The following is a 22,172-nucleotide window of genomic DNA, read 5'->3' as shown; positions in this document are numbered from 1 at the left end:
ATAATATTCAATAGTTCTTTTAGCAAAAGGAAAAAGGAAAAAAGTAATTTTCAGAATGTTGGTCACCGCCATTATCAAGCCAAACTCTTACACCAGACTAATTTTATTTCGGGTTGGAAATTCTTTATTAATTAAAATTCCAAACGAAATTCCGTTATGTACAGTACATACACTCGTAATGAATTTTCACGTTGCTTGGTTATTTATTTTTAATTTCCTTCCGCTACATTATCAACATTTGTCATATTTAGCGACCGTTTTCGGGTCAGTTGAAGGACCCTCTTGCAACAGCTGACTGAAAGAGTGCGCATGATCCTAGGTAACTCTTTGGGTGACAGTGTTGCCACTGGTTATTCAGCCAAGTAATTATCTCGAGAATATTTAATGACGTCACTACCAAATTAGGTTCGAGAGTCCTCTGGAAGTATTTGGAGTGGAAATAAAATTGGAATGTTTCTAATTTTAAGGGGGTACTATGCAAATTTTAGCGGGAAAAAATTAATCAATTTTATAACTTATATTCGCCTTAATGAATGGGTTGTAAGGCCTTTTGTACGCGCGTTTAAACCAAGGGAAAAATCCTTTATCCTTTTTTTACGGTGAGGAATGATAAAAATCTTTGAAATGTATGACACCAAAGAATTATTTTTCTCATTTAAATAATACTTTCTTTTAAAGTTTTATATGTTGAAAATCTACAGATTTCTAACCGTAACTGTAAGGAGCCGAGATGGAATGGAGAGTAATGAATGGGAAAAAAATATTTGTAAAAGGATACGAGAGATAAGTCTATATGGTTAAAGAGATCAAACAGCATTGATGATAAATTGAAGCTTCGCTTGGCTAAAGAAAAAATTGTTACAGGGATATGAGCGTGTGAAAGTAAAGCTCTGCCTTGAAAAATAACAAGATGACAAATGTATTTAAGGTTATTTGCAATTTTGCAAATTAATGTTTTTGCGGCAAACTTTCCTTTTTGGCTTTTTCTTTTTGAGGTTATTTATTTATTTATCGTATTGTTTCAGATACAAAGCTTCAAAATTTCATTTATTATCGAAAAAATATCTTTCAATTTATTTATATATATATATATATATATTAAAACTATATCTTAATAAGCCTATTACACAGATAAAAAATTCCCTATAAAATTATTAAAAAATGGAAGCAATAAGTTAAAAAATAATAAACTATAAAATTAAAAATTCCGAGAAGTTAAGCTAATAAAATTTAATATTATGTTCCTTTTACTATAATTTCTTTATAATTAAATTAAATAATATATTTAAAAATTAATTTATTTAAATAATGTAATGTTTTATTTTAAATTTTACGATACTTTATTGCTTTTGTTCAAATTTGTTTTTAATCATAAATTATTATAGTTACAGCAAAACACACAACGGTTTTATTACATTTGTCGTTTTTATTTAAAAAATGCATTTATATTAAAGAAAAAAAATAGAATTATGTTTACTTCTGTTTTTATTTAATAGCTGAATTAAGAGTTTTGCAAACCAAAATCCATTAAATAATAATTTCACTAAAATTATTTTACAGTCATCCAAATATTAAAAACTTATGAAGAAAAAAAAGAAAATTCGGGATGGAATTTTTATGTAAGTAAATACTTCAATTATTTCTCATGTAGATTAATTTTCTAACATGTTACATGAAAAACAACAGAGGAAAAAAATGCAATAAAACAAAATTAATTTCTTAAATTTCATTCAGGATGTTACTTTCTTCAATTTCTAACTAATAAAATATTCAAATTAAATATAAACAGTCTTAAATCTTGGAATTTGAAAGAAGAATTAAGGAAAAAGAATAATACTTTTGAATATTAATCGGTGCCAAGATTACTAACTTTAACGCCTTTTGCTATTTAACAACACTACAGAATGGGATTAATTGGATGATAATGAAAGACAAGAGATGCTACAGAAGGGTGAAAAAAATGTACAATGTTGATACATTTAATTAGTTATCAGTCAATAGGATTTTCTTATTAGTTATCTTTATTGGCATCTGTTTGAAAATAATTAATTATTATTTAATTTTATATTTTACAAAAATAAAAAATAAAATAAACAATTAAACATAACTTTAAAAAATTAAAATTTAATTCGAGGTAGAACAATTTCTGGTGTTATATAATGTTAGGAAAGTTTGATTTTAGTCGAAACGATTTTATAAACGGCTTAAAACTTATAAAATTTTATAACTAACAAGTTGAAAAATTAGACCTGGATAAACTTAATCTTCTCTGTGAAAGAAATGACTTTCGGTTTGCAATTTCTCTTCTATAATAGGTAAACTTGCCACCATGGAAGGCTCAAGTTACGTTTCATTGTATAGCATTGAATTTTCTTCTCTACGAATTAATACTATAAAAACTAATTCGTATAGTTAAAAACTTCAAATTCTCTTAATTCTATATTAAAAATATGTTACTGTACATTCACGTTATTTTTATAGATATAGGCTTTAGTTTCAATTCGTGTATTTGAGAATCTATCGACATTTAACAACTGTTTTATCTTCATTATTTGTTAAAATGTATTGTTTTAAAAATACATACTAATCTACTAAGAAACAAAATAGAAAAGCAATCACTATTCTAAGGTTTCAGCATTCATTATCATATAAAATTAAATCCATTACAAAAGAGGTATTGTGAATGCGATAACTGAAATAACCTTCGTTATAAAGATTTAAAAATTTCCTGTTTAACATCTTTCTTAAGGATATATAATACCGAAAGATAAACCGAGAAATCTTTCCTTACCGTTATATACACGACAATAGAGTAGTAGTATAGTAGATTACAGAAAAGGCTGCGGGCAAAGATAAGATGCGACAGATCACATGACAGATTGCACGGTAACTCTCTTTTGTTGTCATTACACAAGCTTTAAGATTTGCACTAGCATTATTTATTGTTAAATCCATGCAGATATATGAAAATAAAATACACTTTTCACAAATCTATACATATATATATATATATATTTAATTTTAATTATTATTAATGCTTTAAATAACTTTATCTTCATCCATAGATGTCAGGAATTTAGATGTTCAGAGATGAAGATAGGCAATTTAGCCCTTACAAAATTGAATTTTTTCCTTTTTTTTACTGTCGCCAAATAAGTTTACCCGATATTTTTAAAGTTAAACTATAAACTACAACATCTGTCATATAGAAATATTTCTATTTTCTTCATAGATGAATATTAGAATTGGATCAAATTTAAAGTTTAGTCTTCGTTTCAAAAGTTTAGAAAAATCAATAAGAAAGATACAAGTCCGATATCTACTAAGGAAAAGAAATAAATATAAATTGAATATACGGTATACCTTCGATCGAGTTAAATATAGTACTATTACATACATAATTTAAATATAAAATTATAAAAGTTATGCAACTTATTTTACATATTGCATACATCTGTTGCTATTTTAAGAAAAACATTCGTATATTGCTTATTTAGAAAAATGTAATAACTAAGAAAAGACTCGAATACCTTCTTTCATACACATGGCAATTATGTAAATGATATTTAAGGAAAAAATAGCCTTCAGTTATAAAGTTAAATCGTCCACAAAAAATAAACAGACGTGTACTCGCTTACTGCAAAATATGTTAGGATGAATAAATTTTCCATTAATCTTCTAACATTTAAATCACTTATATCTAAATTGTTAATATTGCAAATTAGATGATCTACTTTATAAAGAATTGTAAGAAAGTTATTTCAAGAAAAGGCCAGAATAAAACTCATTTTTAAAAATGATTTTAGCAATTACAAATAAAACGGAATTAATTCGAGTTATCTACATTAAATTTCCTTATTTTTTTGAAGATAAAAACTCGAAAATTAAAGCTGTATATAATTTTTTTTTGTTCAGATTTTAATGATAAACTATTTCATTGCTATTAACTTATTAATAAAATAAAATAAAGTAAGCAGTAAGAACGTATGTTGATATATAATTTTTGTAGTCACGCTCTGAATGTAGTTAGTTTGCGTGATGACTTATAAGGCATTTATAAATATTAAATTATCGAATCTTAAGCTTATATAGGCGTACATAATTCGATATAAATGCTGTACGTCAGAAATTTAGAAACCAAACTTTATATAGTAAACTTAGATTTTACATAAAAGCATTGGAAATATTTATTCTTCAAGACATACAATTTATAGAATAAAATTTATAAATTTAGTACATAAAGATTTATGAATACAAAAATGCAAAATTGTATAAATAAAACATTCGATTAAATTTGATAAATTAGATTAAGAGATAGATTTTATTTTTTTTAAAATAAATTTTCTATTTTTATCATCTCTCTTCCACTTTTACAATTCTTCAAATGTAAACCTAATATTATATTTTAATCTATAAAATATATTCCTTAAAATCACAGTGGTTGTTAGCATTTTTCGTACCTCAAGCACCGTAAATAAGAGTAAATGTATATCTTAACTGTTGACCGATTATTTAGTTTTGTTAACGACAATTGGTTGGAACAATAGAAATGAATAGATGTAATCGTATTTTTATTTTTAGCCACTAACAGATCGTCGTCGAGAAATCAAATAAATAAAAGAAAGACTAGAAGCTTCGTAAAACAGAAATCAATCATTGTTAAAAAGAAGTATCGATTGATATCTCGTTTGGATTGCAGCAGTGTTTCAGTCTGGTCGACACAAGGCTAGAATCAGCCTGTCTTGTTCTCATTCTCTGAAATTAGCCCTTTAACACATGATTATTAAATACATTTCTGTCAATATTTTTAATCCGTAAGACACTAGCGTATTCTATATTAGCGACAATGAAAAAAGTAATTAAATCTAATATCCTTAGTATTTTACCATGCATTAGTGTAACCCTTATCTTTGTATATAAATAAGTATAGGAAAAAAAAATTTGAATGTGACAAACGCACTTATACACACGTGTATATACAATATCTAAGTTTGTTCTTTGTCCACAGCGCTAGTGTGGCTACATACAGTGTTACAGGGGTGAATGTACTTGTAGGTTTGCACGTTCTTATTCGGATCCTCCCTAATATCGGTTCTATGCTATTCTTTCCTTATTGGAATTTTAATAAAATAAGTTTAAATAAACGTGTGTTATATAAGTGCTTAATACATAAATATATGTAACTATAAATCGATAAATAAAATAGAATAAATAGTAGTAAGAATGCAATTTTTTACTTTAATAACAAGTAAATTAAATAATCCACTTATTAGATTTTTAAAAAAATAAATTATAACTTTTACAAATATGAAAATTTGACTTTCAAACATTTAAATAAATCTTCAGTTTTCTCACTAAATACTTCTATTTTTTAAAATTTATTTACCAACTGAAAAAACACAAGTAATGATTAAGTATTTGAAATTAAACTCTTATTTATTTAATGCCTAAAACTTTTTCACAACTTTATTTAATTGATTTAGAGGCATAAAAAACTTTTTTTTTTCTTTAATTTTTATAATTGCCAATCAGCTTGTTATTGTATTTGTTGTTGAAGTGCCTGCAAAGTTTTTGATATAAATGTATTTTGTTTATATATATATATTATGATAATCTAATTTTTTCTACAAAACCTTCGTGATTTTCTTCTGTCAATATTTTATTACATTATTTTATTTTTTATTTTTTAAATAAAATTCAAACTATACTTGTATAGAAAACTAACAGGAGTTTTAGACTTGTGAAAGTGGAGATGAAGATCACGTAGGTTTAAATATAGAATTGAAATTATTTGTTAATAAAATAGTAACGTTAGATAATATTAAATGAAAATGTCACGAATTTAATAATTAAATAATGCAATAATGGTAAAAATTTTCATTAAATATTAAGTCTTTTAGCTATTTTAAGTCATTCAATATTAAGCAAGCATTGCCTCAATTGTAAAATATTTTTGTAAAACTTTTCTATTATTATATAAATATTTAATTCAAAATAATACGATTATATTTTTCTTAGTTTCACTAGTTTTACTTTTAAAATATATATTTAATGTTAAATATAGCATTATATATATTAGATTATACATTTTAAAATGACAGTATATTATTAAAAATACATTCAGATTAATATAAATATATGACTTAATAAGGTTAATTTTCAAAAAATATATTGTAAATATAAATTTAGAGGGAATAATTACGTAATATTATTACAAGTATATTAATTACAAGAAATATAAATCTTTATATTTGATAAATCATCTCGAAATAGCTTTAAAAATAATATATATATATTTTTCCTTTCTACAAAAAGTATAAGCATTAAATATCAAAATACATTTGAATACATTGCTGCATATAACATTACATAATTCATATAAATACGTTTTATAGATAATTCACATACACTAATTTAAATTTACGTTATAAAATCTAACATTTTAATAGATTTTTATAGTATTTTTCTACATAAATTTTAAAATTCCTTAACTACAACTTAATATATAAAATTATCATGTAGCATTTTAATTATTTGGCAAATCTGGAAGAAAGGGGGGAGGAAAGCAGATAAAAAGAAAACTTAATTATCTTAAATTCATATAAATTAAATGATGGAAGTTAGATTAGGATCAAATTTGCTAAAATAATAAAACTGGAAATTTTTCCAATTTGCTTTTATATTAAAATGAATTAAAGAATTATCGTGGAATAGATTATTAATTTTTTGAACTTATTAAGCGAATGGCTGACAAATCGATAAAAAGATTATAAGATTAGAACCGATCAGATAAGTAGAAAAAATTACACAGATCAAATTTAGTCACGAGTCGTAGAATTCAATTAAAACGGAGCACTTATGATAATAATAATAAAAAAAGGGTGCAACAAATTTGCTACTTATCCGAATAGGATCTTGTATCCAACATAGGAGACCAGAGATATAAAATGTGTACAAAACTCTAATAATAAAAAAGAATCAGCGCAATGTCTACTGAGTTGCGATGACGTGATTGATGAGATTCCTTCATGATAGAAGGGGATTTTACTGAAGCATTATATCAGCTACTGAAAGAACGGTTCGTCTCTGTTCCTTTATTCTACATTATTAGGTTCCTATAATCGCTTCTAAATCGATCGAATAAGTAGTAAAAAAATAATAATAATAAGATCGCAGAGAAATAAATGATTCTGCTATATTAAGCATATTTAAAACTTTATAACACAATAGAGAAAGGAGAATATTATCTCTATACATGTGTGATTTTAATCCCGAATTTTTACTTGTAATCTATATTAAAACTCTATCTGCTTAATCTACTAATCTAATGAGCTGTCATTTCAATTATTAATCCTTAGAGGGAAGGATGATAATCTGATTCCTGGAAATTTCCTGCTTAGAGTCAGTTCTTTTGTAGATATTGGTAAATCTGTTTAAATGTCAAAATCAGTAACATCTGCAAATGATAATGGAGAAATAAATTTTTAAATCTCGCATTTAAAAACGCCCTTTTTTTTAGTAGTAAAAACACTTATATTTGTCGTTATTATCTTTTTATATATAATATTTATAAACATTTATTGTTAAAATATAGCGTTTTACGTTTGTATAAATGGTTAAATGAATAAAACAATATTTTTTATTTTTGCATTATTTATGATGTTTATAATTCGTAATGTTTAAATGTTTGCTACAGCCTTATATAATATATATACTGAAGATATATTTAATATATAGAAATTTAAAATAATTTTTTTCTTAATAAATTTATAAAATTCATAGCAAAGAATGTAACCATAAAATACTATACTATATAAAAGTACGATTTAAATTTATAAGAATATATTATGCAAGCATAAAATTATAAATCTAGTGTAATTCTATGACAAAAAGTAAATAAAAAGACTACACAGAAAAAAATATAGAAAATATTGAAAACGATAGATATATGTTAATAAATATAGAATTATTTATTATTATATTTTCAAGGTAAAACTTGGATTTTCTTACTATAAAAAAAAATCTATTTTATTTTTAATAAAATATTTTACTTCTGTTTAAGGAAGGAGGAAAATAAATAAATAAAACAATTTAAAATTTAGTTGTTATATAATTTCCTGTCTTAGTTGTTAAAAAGGAGAATGGCAAGGAGATAAAAATAATCCTTCAAATACGAATGAAGAGTTTCCAGGAAATGCAAGCTATTGGAAGTAAGGAAGAAATAGGAGCACCTGTCTCCAAAGTTCCCTTTTCTAGAATCTCCTAAATTAAAGAGGAAAGTGGAAATAAAAAGTAGGAAATAAAAAAAAACCGCGCAAGAAAAACCATTGGGAACAAGACATCCAATTACTGTACGTCGTGTAAATCACAGTCGATATTTATTATCCTCATCTACTAAACCCTGTATTTTCAACACAGTTCATATCATTTTTTTAAGGCGTTAAACCAGAATTTGTTAATATTAATAGCCGAAATGGAGTAATCGACACACTTAACACGATACTATAATGGATCGATGAATGACAATGCCAAATATAAATGACATATGAGAACACTTTTAAGCGGTAAAAATGGACTCGAGATAATTAAGATATCGTATTAAATAATTATATTTAAATATAAAAGGAGTTTTTTTAAAAAAATATATAACTCATTAAAAATATTTATATATAAACATGCCTGTAAAATATGGTTTTAATGATAATTTACGTGGAATACGTTTAACCGTGTTACAGTTATTAGATTTACGCGAATGAATAATTTCAAATGCGAGTAACGTATATAAGCTCTAATTTTAAGCAAATAAACAGTAATTTGAATTAAACGAATTGTATTAGTTCGAATTTAAAATTGTAATTTTATTGATTTTTTAATGTAATATTACCATAAAATGTGATGTAACCTTTAAAAAAAATTTAATGTTTAAAAGTGTGGAAAAATTTTTCATATTTAATAAATAATAAAAATGGTTTTTAATTAAAAAATTTTGACCTAAAAATTATTTTATAATTATTTAAATTATCATAGAAACAATATTTGATATATAATAACTGTAATTATATATTAAAACCAATGAGTTTTAAATGTATATCATTTGTAAAACTTGAAATTAAAGTAAATTATACATTTTACAACCAATAAATCACCTAAATAAAAAAAGAATACATTAAAGATAAACTATAAAATGTGAATGCTTTTACTTAATTGGAAAATTAGTTAACAAACATTACTAGCTTGTTTAGCAGTTGAATTTATGCTTTCAACTACCATAAAATCCAATATCAATAGGACGTCTCTAAAGTGCCATTAATAGCAATTTCTAACATCGTTTCCCGGACGTTCTGTTGTCGTTTTAAACCCTAAACGACCCCGTGTTGGTCGAATGACAAATCATTTCGGTTTAGGATTCTTTCCATCCTTATATATATATATATAAAATGTATTTAACTACTTATGTATATAAGGCTAATTTAACTTAAATAAAAAAATTGGAAACGTTAATTCTTCCCCAGTGATCGATAAATAATCTTTGATCGAAGTTATTAAATGCCATTAGATATATGTTGGCATAATATCTGTAACATAATCGAGAGAAGTCATAAGAGGTTTATAACATTAAGTAAGGATAAAAGAGATCATGCTGTCATCATGTTGTGGTTAGTCTAGTATTACAAGAGTATTAAATTCTGTATGGGTGAGATTACTTTCTTCATGAGACATTAACGAAAGTTTTACGTACTTTTAATAAGTTGTCAGACGTGCATAAATCGAACTAATTAATATTATTATTGACAGATTTTTGACGGTTAGTTTCGAGTAATAAACTTGTTTAAAAGTGATCGTTAGTTAATTAAACGAGATTTTCAATATCGTTTCCAGTTAATATGATATACTTGCCAGTATATAAATAATGTTTGAAACGTGACAATTTTACTTATATTAGTTATTTTTATGTTATTAAAATTTTGACAAGATTCTTAAGGAAAATTTATAAATAAAAGGAGCTTTGATGATTCAATTTGGTATATAATAAGATGAGTCATTTTATAAGGTGTTCTTTCAGTAATAAAATTATATAATTATTTATATATGGAATGCCATATTTTCCTTTAATTGTAGGCTGTGTGATGTAACGTTGATAAAAATAGAATGTATGTCAAACAAATAATATAAATTTGTTTACATACGTTTAATAAGAATTAATAAAGAAATTAAATCATGGTTTGTTTTATTATAATAGAAATTAATATATAAAATGATAAACTTTCCGATTTAAACTTATCATATCGATGCGATGAATTTTAAGCCAATATTTTCTCGGATGCATTCTGCTAAGCTTTAATATTATAATTAAACAGGGAATGGGTTATATAATCATAGTTTTGCTATTTAAGCGTGCCTCGGATATATCTGAAGACAAAAATTCGATTTAAACTCAAGAGATACGTTTTTCAGAACATGCAGAAAAAATAAATTCTGCAGGTCCAAAAAAAAGCAGGAAAAAGCTCATTTTTCAGCAGCGTGACCACTCCGTTTATTTATTTCTTCTTGTGATTTTTGATTGTGGTTCACTCGAAAGCCAATGTCTATATTGGTAATGTTTCTGAAATAGATCTTTGATAGACAGCATAACATAAAAAGTAACATCATTCCTGTCAAGTTGTGTTCCATCATCGATTATACCGTTCCAATTAATATTTTATCGAAGATTATAGTCTATTTTTTGACAGTTATATCCAACAAAGTCATTTAGCTAACATTATTCTCTATTCATAGCTCTAGTTTTTCCTCTGTAATAATTTTATAAAGTAAGCTTTACTGTGTATTTCTTTCCCGTTCAAGAACTTATATAAATCTCAGGAAATAAACTCATATAATCCTCTAATACATAACTAATTTCTTTACCAAACAACAGAAACATGTTTACCAAAATATTTTTAAAAAATGGCATTTCCTAGTATTAAGTCTTTAAGTAAAACATTTATCTACAATTAAAGAAAGGGACTGAACGATTCGCACTAGTTCGATTATAGGAAGTTAAAGAGAATCTTTAACATGTTATCTGGCCATTAACTCACCTGTTTGGTGAAAAACATAACCTTGTTGTTAGTGTTAATCCCTTGTTCATGCAACAGTGAGAAATAGGAAACATTTCCGTTAGATCTAATGGTTAATAAGAAAGGCTTCGCCTGTCCAAGCAAATCACTCTACTTTTACTATTGAGCTCTATAGCAACACACTAATATGACATAGGTCGAATGGGAGGAGTAAATTATGACCAGTTGAGTAATCATTTATTTCAGAGAATGGATTATTGTTAACGTCAGCTTTGCTGCATTCATTGACCTTCTTCCTATATGCACTTGTTTATAATTAAAATAACTTTGATAATTTTTGTGTAAAGTTATAAAAATAACAATCTTCTGGTTTATTATATTTAATATAATAATATAATATAATAAACCAAATATTTTATAGTTTTCGTATTTATTTATGCATTTTAAATGTAAATTGTCAGGGTAATCTCTTTAATGTTTACTTAGTAAAATATTCAATCAAGTAAAGAAGAATTTTTGAAAAATTTACTGTTATTCAGTTGGTCTCGTTTTTCCAGAAAATATTCTAGAGAAAATAGGAAATTTTATGAATATAGTTTTTTCGCCAAATGCATATTTTCTATTATTATTTGCTTGAATTCTTAATTTAAAACTATCGAAAATCACTCAGAGTAAAGTTACCAGCACCATTTAGAATTGAGAAAGCCATTTGAAAAGAAAGAAAATATTATCATCAATACATTTGGAATAGTCTATTATTCTTTGATTCTAACGTAGAGAGAGAAGTTTAAACTGGGAAATGCATTAAACCATGTTATAAATCTGATATAAGAATAGCGAAACCCATTTATCGGATTTGGCAAAGTGTTATTTCTTTAAAACTATAGAATATTTTCTCACTAAAAAGCACATATATTAAAGTTTATGCATCAAAAAACAAATGAAAAAGTCTCATTTAACTTAAATGAAATAAGATAATATATTATAAATCTCCCGAATTACTTGCATATTTGCATTATAATTACACACACAAAAAAACTAGGAGCCGGAATGAAGATAGATTCTTGGAATTTACAGACAGACAGACAAGCGATCGCATAAACACGCCAAAAGTATGTTTGCAATAAAAGCGGTTAAAGAAACAATACCCATTCGTGACGAGTTCCTCGTACAAAAGTCACGTTATTTTTACATTATCTTCATTTTTCCCCATTTCTTTTTTTCCAAAATTTTGATCGGAAAAGCTTGACTCTACACTGAAAGTCCTTAAAGTTTTACAATTTTATGTTTAATTTGCTGACGATAAACACGTCCATTAACTTATGTGAACTATATACTATAATTAAAAATACATATTAATGCCCCGTCCCACAATTTATTAATTACTTTTAATGACCATTAAATTATTAAAGAGGCAACAATGTGATGGATATCAATATCAGTTAGGATATTAGCTTTCTGATGTTGTGTTTTAAATCACAAATTCAATAAGATTTCGAAGGATGAATAATTTATGATATTCATTTAAAGGATATGCCCGATGATCATTAATTGTCCTTAATCTAATAGACATAATGCCGCTGGCCATTATAAAAATTAGGATAAGTTCATTAATTGTTCTCGAGAGAAAAGTTGTAGATGTTCATTTTCAAAAATGCTAAGAATGACACTTAACTATTTTAAATAATTTGTCGTTCATTATCGTTTATGAAGATGAATATAATACTCGTTAACCTTCAAATAGTGAATAAATATGATGCTGATTATTAGAAAAATGATTAAAGAGTCTATTACGTTTTAAAACACAAATTATATGTTATACACTGAAATTTATATAATTTATCATAACTTATTTTGTTGGTAGACTTGATAAATTCTTTACAAAATTGCAATATCAAAATATTATCAGAAAAATCTACTTTATCACAGAATAGAACATGATATGATGTACAACTTCAACGATAAAAGGACTTCTAAAGATTCGAGTTTCAGAAAAATTGAATTTTTAGAAACAACGATAATAAATTTATTTCATAGAAAATATTTTTAGTATCCTACATAAATTTTAATAATTATATTCATTATATTTCTAGGTAAAATCGATTTATACGTACGACTAATTTCAAAATCTAACTAATTCTGTATTCAATTAACATTATTTGTATAATTTTATATAGGAAAAAAAAAATTTATACAAGATCGTTTAGGAGTGTTGTCGACACTTAATTTACATTTATAGCTAATATTTAACTAGAAGTTTAAACAGTTATCACGTCGTTCGTTCTATAAAGCGCTATAGATAACTTCCGAGTGATTTTCCGGATAACTTTCTTATTAGCATTCTTTAATCAGTCGCCTAAGAAATGATATTCCGAGGAAAATATTTGACTTAATTAATGTTCATTCAGCTCTAAATACTTTATTCTCTTCATGCTTAAATTGCTAAATAATCTTATGTAAAGTCATCTGATACATAATACGAAGAAAATAGTCGGCTCGAAACTTTTATACTTTGATCTCTTTCTTCCAAATCTTATCATCACTTTTATCTTCGGAATTATTTCTTTCTAATACTGTTATCCGGATAAATTTCTTTAATGTTCTTCGAGTTTCGGTCATTATCTTCCAACGTGAAACTATTGAATGGCATTCATAACTCGGTAGAAGTCCTGAAACTCACTTTAATAGTTTCGCGAAAGTTATAGAAATATAAGAAAAAATCTAAATATCTGAAGGAAATTTTTGATGTAGAACGAATCGCCACTCTCTCTCTTATATATATATATATATATACACTTACACTATCAGTTTCTGTATAATTGGGAAAAATTTGAATGTTTTTCAGACAGAGAATCTGTTCGAAATACTCAACTTCCTTTAATTAACTATTTTTAATTTAATTAATGATGAATTAGGCTAAATTAATTGTAAAAGTATCGATGATTTATATTATTTTTAATTGTTTCAGACATGATTTATGTAGCTCAATTCTTAATTATATTTTAAATGCGAATAGAAAATAATATGGTTCGAGTATAAAAATGAGTATAATCGATCGTGGTTATAAGTTGTCTGATGTAATAAATATTTTGTAAGCTTATATAAATGACAATCAGACGTATATTCAGACGAATGAAAAGAGCGAAGTTGCCGTAATAATTAAAATTCTAGACAGTTTGCTTAAAATAACCTGAAGTCGGTAATTTGGCATTTTCTAGATTATTGAATAACGTAATAGATTTAATATACATTAATTAAGTTCTGTAACCGGAGAACATTTTCGAGTTACAATTAAAACTTCCATTTAAACTAAGAGATGTAAAGCATGTAAATTAACAGAATTTTCAAGCTTTACATCAGTCTAAAACATCTTTTACGGGCCTGCAATACTTAAAACATACATAAAGTTGGTTATCTAAATTAGTTCACATGAAAAATTATTTTCGTACATATCATTCTGTAATATAAACGGAGTAATTAACTACATATAAATCAATAAGCAAAGTATAAATATTCTTAATTGGTTCTGAAGACTTTTAAAGCTAGTCAGATGAAGCTAGATTGATTACTCGTAGTTACATGCTCCTATCTGATTATATGAACTCGCTCATATCTTGTTTCATACATCCTCATATCTGGTTACTCGTAGATAGATAAATTACAGGTTATAAGACAAAGTTAACCATAAATATACTGGTGTATTGTTAATATAACTATCCCACGATTCAGATTTTGTTCTCACACTTCTATATGACTGCAAATTATAATTATAATTTACACTTTATATATAAATATATACCAAAAAATAGTGTATTTCTGTATGTAAACCGTAACCATACGTTATTATTTATGGTTATTTACATTTTGTTTGTTACGCTGCACATTCACTGCTTAGCATAAACTGTGAGCGTGCAGTATCATATACAACAATAAAAATCAATAGTAAAGAATATAATAGGAATTAAACTACACAAAAATAAGCTTACAGATATTTAATTTCGTCGTTGTATTATTTTAAATTTAACTAAAATACGATTTTTAACTTTAAATGGGGTTATAAAACATAAATATAAGTCTATAAATGTAGATAAATTTAATAGAATTCTGCAAGATAAAGAATAATAACCTTCACTCTTTACAAACTTGTTTATTATATTTATTTAAATATATAAACTTTTAAAATCAAAGCTACTTTCCATATAAAAATAAAATATATACAGTATTTTATTATATATAACGTATGTAGAATTTTTATAACGCTGACATTTATAAAACTATTAAATGATAACGTAATATAATCGAGACAATTAATTATTTATTATCTAATTTAATTATCTCAGCATACAGAAATTATCGACAATGCACTAGAATAAATCGCTTAATAATAAACTTATGAATCTTTGGAAGATAATCAGGATAATGTGAATATAATGATGATTTAAATCGGTTATTTATAGTTATTACATTATTTATCATTATTATTTACATTATTTTACAAGCACCAGTCATAAACATCTTTAGTGAAATGCGATGAATATAATACACATTTGTGTTCACGTAGACAATTAAATAAAGGAATTTTCTTACCTGATGTCGTATAGAGTTACAAGTTAAACAAAAATTCAAGAAATAATGAGGAGGAATTTAAACGTTTTTGACAGGCCACATCTGAGTATATCTTACTTTCTTTAAACATATTATTATGAGGTAGTTTTATTAAAATAAATAATAGCTAAAAATTATTTTCAGTTTCAGCTTTCCAACAAAGCGAATGGGATTTTCTTTAAGTATTAGAGACGGACTTTAAGGTAAATTGTTTTTCTTCTCTCGTATTTTAACTGTCCCTAACATTTCTAAGTTTATCAAATTATTGTTACCAACAAATCATGATCTATAGACCAATTCTCTTGGAAAATTAAACTATTTATCTTGATTTTGATTGCATAAAATAAAACTGCTTTCTTGTTTATTGTCATATCATTTCATATTTCAGTAGGAAAAATATTTCCCACTTATTCACGTTTTTAAATGATTTAATATTGTAACATTAAGTTACATATGTTAATTATCATAGCATCGTGTTATTTAATTACGTCACAATTAAATTTACGTTCCATTATATTGATTATCGCATTTATGTATGGAGAAAATAAGTAAATACCGTATATTAAAAATAAATTTAATTGATACTTTTTTAGAAAGGAAAGATTATATTGTAATTCTTTAAAAGGTGTATCATTAAAAATTAGGAAAATATACAATGCAAAATAAAGAACGTTTCCATTGTAATGTCTTTTTAAAAAGTTTATATAATGTAAAATTTGGAGTGAAGAAGTTAACCTTGTAGCAGAAAGATTATTAACCCAAGCATAAATCTCATCAGCAGTGCTTCGCACCCCCTTATCTTAGTAATGGTAGGATCCGGGTTGGCTGATACCACAGCTATATTGATTACCAATATTCAATTCTTTCATCCGATAGAACATAGAGGGGAGCATTAACCATCCCTGTCGCTTCTAGACACCAGCTTTGTACTTTGCGTTTGTTGTTTTATGTCACTCTAACAACGTCAACCGGCTCCCATCACGGTTACTGTTGATATTCTTTCCTCTTACCCGAATTAATAAGCTGAATTTTACCGCAGCATCTGCTACAACTAATCCAATAAAATTCTAAATATATTTAAGTAAATTCTTAAAAGAACGAAAAAATAATAATAATTCCCTTTTTTTAAATTGCACCAACCAAAGTTTTCTGATTTACTACAATAAACAAAATTTCCGATACAACCTTATCGATTCAACGACTTTCTGATGATAAGGTTGCGTAATATCTCCGTAATTTTTCTTTATCACGTTTATCTGGCTTATATAATATTCTAAAAAGCAATTTATGCTTTAATCTACAGTTAACTTATTATTTAGGCACTCATAAATCAACTTCTTTTTTCTTTTACAAAAAAATATAAAATTATTCGTTAATAGAAACTGTTCATCGAACCGGTAGAAGCATCACTTTCATCTATTTTCTGATGCAGGATTTGGCAAAAACGCATAGAGGCCAACGACTTTTTTCCACTGTCTTACAGAAGAGACCTTATAAAACTGTGGATAAACAAAAGTTGACATAGCATATGGCCCACACCGGTATCGAATACTGACAATAACATTATTCTTCTTCATATTTTGGCCAGATTTTTCACCGTATCGAGCGCATCTCCAACCGTTTCCAGCTGTCGAAAATGAATAGAAGTGTATCGTCCACGCACGCACAAAAAAACACGACTTAAATAGAACCCGTTCTGATTTTAAAACTGCAGAATACGAGATTATATAAATATAATATAAGAACTAATGCCAAAATATGGAATATTTTTACTACAAGAAAAAATAATAATCGAAGATCGACTTCAAAGAGAAGAAACGATTTGTTGAACTTTTCACTTTTCTTTGACGATTCCCAATTTACTGTATATCAATTTTGATCTCTCAACCAATATGCCCGCTATACTGACATGTCTAATAGAGTAGTGTAGATGATCGATCACTACTGATGCCTAGTAGAGGCACCGTCACTTCCCGTTTCAACACATTTTTTTTTTCCTTCTTTAACCTTTTTCCTTTCGCTTTCTAAACCCACAAATCAGTATACAGTATCTGAAAACTTTTTGAAATTATTACCTACAATTTACAGTATTTATATTTTATAAATATAGAATATATTAAGAAGTTTTTGACGATGATTTAACATAAAAATTTCATAATGTAACAAGGAAAAAAAAAAGGTTAATGTATGACGATCTCATCCATGAGATTATCTACGCTGTTGAACATAATAGAGTTGGTTAATGGTAAAAATTGAATTGAACACTTGGTCACGGTCCTATGGGATTTTCCATTAGAGTACACTTAAGCACGCTATGGTCTTTTCGCTTGTATCCTATTAATTTACTATTATTGATTCATTCAGCATTTATATAACAAGCCATTTTCTTTAAAGCGGGATTAAATCCAACAAATATCATTAATTTATACATCTTATTATAATTAAAACGTCGGCAGTAATCGGAGATAATTAACTTTATTTTCGTAACTCGAACTTTTACTGTAAACTTATTTAATATTTACATTATAAAAATCAATTTATGTAAAGTAATAAATACGATAACACATAATTGCTTACATTAAATTAAAAATTTATAACTAGAAGTCAGCTGCACATCGTTCTCGCTTTATAATGTTTACTTTTGCTATAAAAATTGTATTGTTAAAAATTACTGGGAAATTTTATTATAAAACTTTATACGTATCGATAAAGAATAAACTAAAATTTAATACATTATTATTATTATTATTATTATTTTATGTAAAAATCTCCAAAGAATAATAAATAAATATTTATTTTTTTCTTTTAGTTTTATATATAAAATACACGAAAAAGTTTCATTTTGCGGTTATCTACAACGCTATTGTTTTTCTATAGGAAAAAAAAATTCTTATAAGATAGGAATTTTAAAGGAAGTTTAAAAGAATTGGTGCATTTAAAATTCGTAAAAAAATATGTGAACGAGGTGCATAATACATGAATGTTGATAATGTCTTTAAAAGTTGAAAGATTGGAAAGATAAGGAGAAAGAATTTAGCTGTTTATAAAGCAAAAGAAATGTTTAGATTTGGTTTCTCTTGGAAAGAAAGTTACTATAATGTTAAACACAAACAGAAACATAAGAGATTGAAATAACAATGGCTTTCACGATAGCATTATACAAATAAATTGGTCAAAAGATAAAGATTTGTGACCATCTTTAAGTATCGTTTTTAGCTCCATTTTAAAAATTGTTTTTCGTTTCAAGAGTTGAATACCGTCACGAAAACATAACCTTATTATATATTATCGTATCTTTTAGTTAAACTACAGTATATAAATATAGTTTTCCTAGGTTATTCGGTAAATTGTATAAATATTTTTTCAAAATATTTCTAATAAAATAAAGAAAAAAATGCTTAAGCTTTTATTAAGTAATTGAAGATAATACGCAATTCTAAAACATAATTAATTAATTGATATCGTGTCACGCTTAGGAATGTCGATATTTTTTACATTATGCACTTGTGAATATTGTATATCTTACTTATTATAATATGTATGTCATCTATATCGATGTTTTATTTATAGTAAGTAACAACATTAATCATTTACTATATAAACAGACTGCTCGGTTATTACTATAAGTATTTAACTATGTTAATATTAACAGCAATATTTGTATACATGTATGAAATCGTCCCAATATATTACAGAAATTTATTAACATTTAAATGGAATTTCATTAACATATTAAATTGCATAACTTGTATGAGGTTTAGTTGGTACGAATATTTGATTACCACTCTGTAATATATTATTCGTGGCTTGTTCGTATTGTATATTTTATTACAGTTAATTATTTATTCTGGCCTGAATTCGGTATGTATATATACATATATTGATGTATATGGTCGTAAAATCCTAAAAGTTTGGATTGGAAGTGAAAAAAAGGTATTTTAACAATCTTTGAATGTATAAAACATCAAAGAGACTGCCTATCATTCCTGTACATCCAACGTTTCAGCATGACAGATGTGTCAGAAGGTAAAGCGCACTTCGGGGATTTTTATCGTTTTTCGTCCAGTTGGAATACGTGGTGACTGACATAAAATGTTTCCTATCTGATATCCAGTAGTCGTGACTTTGCGCACGGATTATTTTACTCTCTGCACTGACCACAGTATATCGATAGAGTAGTTGCTTCTGCTCTTTATTTCCGGACTGACCACAAAAAAACTAGATATTTGCTACTAGTTTCCGAGACAATAACTCTATTGCAAGCTTCACAATAATGTTCTGCATCACGTAAGACGTTATAAACATTTTTAAAACATGATTTATATACGTATGTATAATTCGATTCTATATATAGTAACTCGTTGTATCGAATTATATATTCATTATAATTAAATTTCCATTTGATAAAACTATTTTTCCGGTTGAAAAATTACTATAATATATAAAAATTTATTCTCTTAAAATATTCTTTCTCTTTCAAAAAATCTTTTTATATGCATATTTTTATCTCGATTTTATTTTAGTTATTATTCTAGAAAATTTGTATATATTGATTTAAAAGAATAAATTTGACATTCTTTTAAACAAAGATTTTGCTCTGGAAAAAAAAGACAAGCTTGACAGTGACATGCCATTTTATAGTTTAGATTTTATTGTTTAAACTTAAGCAAAATAAATATATTTTAAATAAACGTTTAAGTTATTATTAATTATAAAAGAATTTTATACGTTAATTAAGTCTAAGTGTATAAAGTTGCATTATTTAAAAATATTTTAAAGTAAAACAAAATACGAATTTAATTTTTAACTTAGAAAAGCCAAAAATTAAAATTTTAACTGATTAAAGCGAGTAGTAGTAGTGAATAATTAAGAAATTTACCGAGAGAAAGTAAGGATGTAATAGGATAAGCATAAAATATATGTAATCAAAGTGGAGAAAATGGGAAAGAAGAATAAATGTGACAAAGGTTAGTGATATATCCTGTATACTAACAACAACCAATGTCCGATAAGCTAATATCAATGCGATAACTTTACCGATATTGTTTGTAAGACGTGTTTCGGATAATTTATTGGCAAGTAAAGATCAGCCAGCGGACAGAAATACCGAGTGAAGAAAATAAAAGAAGCACTCACCAGCCACCCGATAAATTCCTAGTAAAAAATTCCACCAAAACTATCAAAAATTCCGTGTGTGCCGGCCACCTAGTCGTACCACCGCCGGCTTGTCCTCCTCTATGTTGTTAGGCCTAATATGTAGACGGACCCCTCAGTTAACTGGTCCTGGATGCGATCACGTCCTCTGGTGGCAAGCATACGAAGTGGAAAACGCCCTGGGGACCAGAGTTCCTGGAGATTGGGGAGCGAAGTAAAAGGGGAAAAGCTTAGTCAGATGTCGAACGTTCCATTATTGGAGTGCGAGGTATAGTCCGCCATTTACCAATAAACCGGTGAGCCACCGACCCAAGGCAATTCTCAACATAACCAATAAACCGGTCACTAGACGAAAAAACCGGTAAATCTCACGTTATCAATATGTTTACCGAATTTTTGATAGGTGTAATACGGCAAAATATTGCGATTTAGTTAAATTTTTTGAATGTTTACCGTATACTCGGTTGTTTCGTCTTTCACAAGGATTATGGTATTTTCAAAAGATATCTTTCCAAAAGGAATAAGTTTTCATTCTCAATATCATCATTTAGTATCTTTTCAGGATTACCTAAGGATTTAAATATAATTCGTCTAATTAGATACAGCTATACTTTTTGCCTTATATACATATATATATATATATATATTCCAGTATCGACTTATCCCGACTCACTCGCATATCTTACTTGTAATATAAATATTTAAAAAAAGAATTCAACGTTAATTTAAACTTTACTTCGATGATTATTAAGATTTTTTTTCTGTTGCTTCTTTGTTAGTACGCGATCTTTTTAAAAAAAATTTCTTTGTTATAAATTAAAAATGCATCCACACGAGCCATTAAGTTCTCTATTCTTGCCAACTTTGCACTGTTTTACTTAGAAGACTTGAAATAATGATTTAAATTGGTAACAAGTCGAAACTTTATACAAAATATTTGCTTTTTATATGAAGCAAAAATCTTAAAGCAAATATTTTTTCATAACTCAATTTGTTTTATGAAATACAATTTACCATTCGGCTCCTCGGGCTTATCCACCCTCTTTTAACAATGGACTGATTCACGCGTCAATCAATATTACCAGCTGCGAATTCCCATGGAGTAGTATATACAACGCTTCTGCCTCACGTAAACGAATGTTGTTTCTTCACCAACTGGATAAGCAAAGAAGTATTTGACGCTATAGAAGAAAAATGTATATCCAACATAAAACAAAACTTCATTTATTCTACAAATCTCAGTAATGTTTCTAAATTTAATATAACTTCTTTCTGTTTCAAAATGTTTTAAGCATTATTGAGAATCGAGGATTGAGATCGAAAGTCTTTTAAAACGAAATAATAAAGGATAGTTTA

General features: G+C 26.4%; 1 long non-coding RNA gene across 1 annotated transcript in view; it reads right to left on the bottom strand.

Moving 5' to 3' along the window:
• Positions 1-21,175, bottom strand: part of LOC136968292 (uncharacterized) — a 47,525-nt gene extending 26,350 nt beyond the window's left edge. Inside the window, exon 1 of the long non-coding RNA XR_010879636.1 lies at positions 20,799-21,175. This is a non-coding gene — a long non-coding RNA (uncharacterized lncRNA). The remainder of the gene's footprint in view (positions 1-20,798) is intronic.
• Positions 21,176-22,172: the final 997 nt, after the last annotated feature.

Source organism: Centruroides vittatus, unplaced genomic scaffold, assembly GCF_030686945.1.
Source record: "Centruroides vittatus isolate TY-2023 unplaced genomic scaffold, ASM3068694v2 contig_1427, whole genome shotgun sequence".
Taxonomy (NCBI): Eukaryota; Metazoa; Arthropoda; class Arachnida; order Scorpiones; family Buthidae; genus Centruroides; species Centruroides vittatus.
Note: the sequence above shows the minus strand (reverse complement) of the source record. Positions and strands in the feature narration are given on the sequence as shown.